A 1,839-nucleotide genomic window follows, 5' to 3' on the forward strand; every position below is an offset into this window, starting at 1 on the left:
ACAATATTAATTTTATAACCAATTAAAGTTAGGAATCTTCATGAAAGAGGTTCTTTACTTGAAACGTGTTATGCTTTTCACTATTCATAGTCATAGATATGAGAGTCATGATTTTACAGTTTTACTATAACATCCCTAAACCATGCTTTTAATCAGAAAGTTATTGTGTAAGTAAATCAGACACTTTTTTGATTTTTCTTTAAACAAGCAAAAACTGAACAGTGAATATTGTTAAGCTTCTAAAATTAAATATTGCTAAAGTCAACCCCATTCTGTTGACCTCTCATTAGATCATACAATAAAGAAAAGAAACACAGTGAGTAAAAACAATATACAATGCTAAGCCATTGAATAAAGTAGTGCTGAGTTGGTAAAGATGAATTTACTATCAAAGTATACTCATTAATTAGATATTTCTAAAATCTCCAAATATTATAAGAAATAATTTATAATTTAAAAATATACACATAAAATGCTTCTCATATTGGATTAGTAATGAAATGAATACTATAAGTGAACAAGAGTTTTTCTTCTTTGTAAATCATGGTTATACCTTCTTGTCAATGGGCAAAGGGATACTTGGTTGGTGATCTTGTTCTTATATCAGTCAGGGGCAGAACAGATGGTAGTCCTTTGCTTACCCTACCTTGATGGCTGGCTTAGTGGTCAATGCTGTCTTATGTTTAAGACTCATAAAAATGAAATCAAATCAAATTAAATCAAATCAAACCTAAGCAGTGCAGCATAGGAGGAAGAAGGCAGGCAGAGTCCTAAGGACTACCATGCCACTCAGAGACCTCCCTAGCAGCCTATGTCACAGGTGGACCATATCCACCCACTTTATGCTATGCCACACAGCAAGGATAGGGGATGTCACCCAGGGTCCCATCCAACTCATAGATAGCCTGCCACGGGATCCATGACAAGGAGTGTGTATGTGGTGGTCAGAGGGAAGAGGAAGAGAAGTAGAATAACTTAAGCATTATGAAGAGATATAGAACTGGAGACTCAACGGTGGAAAGGAGTAGTCTGAGATGTGAGCCCCACAACCTGAGGCCATAGTGAGGTCCAGCCTGAAAAGCCTATGAGGGACATGTCTCTGTGGCAATGTAGAGGCAGAGATCAATGTCTATGACTCATGCCACTAGAGAACATGGCAAAGTCCCTGGTCTGGGCGGTCACCATGAACCATGTGGATGCCAAGGGCCTGTGCATAACTGGCCTCACCCTCCCTGGAAACAATGCTGTGGAGTGCTTTCCCCATCTCTCGGCAGCTGTAGGGCTCAGGTGAGCAGGCCCTACTTCTCAAGCCCACACAACACATTGGATCTGGCCGTAGTGGCGGGGATGTGGGTAACCCTGCCACTTGTCTTCTGTGAGGTTGCACTGGTTCAGGCATGATGTCCTCTCCCCTCCCACCCATTACCATCTCTAGAAAGATACCCATAGAGTCAGAAGCTCATCCCAGGAGAGCCATCCCTGTCCCTCACCAGCTACAGCGCTTGGGAGAGCATGCCCTGTACTAACCTGGACAGCACAGCAAAACTAACCCTGGTATAAGAGGCACGGGTGAGCCATCCCTAAAGCCAAGCGCACAGAAGAGATAGCCCCATGGCTCATCTGTCCTAAGGTAGAGTGAGTGCAGGGTGATACTCCCCCTCAAGCCACACTCCTGCCCCACTCACCATGTGCAGTATAGCCCAGAGAGCTGGCCCTACAGTTATATAGCTGAGGAGGTTTCCTCGGCCATCACAGGATGTAGCACTCAGTAGAGAAGGTTCTGTAACTCTCCTGGGCAACAAATGGAGCTGGCGCTGAGGGCAAAGGCACAGGTGGTGA

At 43.8% G+C, this 1,839-nt stretch overlaps 1 non-coding gene across 1 annotated transcript; it reads left to right on the forward strand.

Annotated features, from left to right (window-relative positions):
* Positions 1-550: 550 nt before the first annotated feature.
* Positions 551-696, forward strand: LOC116094565. The gene has a single exon (XR_004120200.1). It is a non-coding gene; the product is annotated as a small nucleolar RNA SNORA48 (small nucleolar RNA).
* The last annotated feature ends 1,143 nt before the right edge of the window (positions 697-1,839 follow it).

This window comes from Mastomys coucha, unplaced genomic scaffold (assembly GCF_008632895.1).
Source record: "Mastomys coucha isolate ucsf_1 unplaced genomic scaffold, UCSF_Mcou_1 pScaffold16, whole genome shotgun sequence".
In the NCBI taxonomy this organism is placed as follows: domain Eukaryota; kingdom Metazoa; phylum Chordata; class Mammalia; order Rodentia; family Muridae; genus Mastomys; species Mastomys coucha.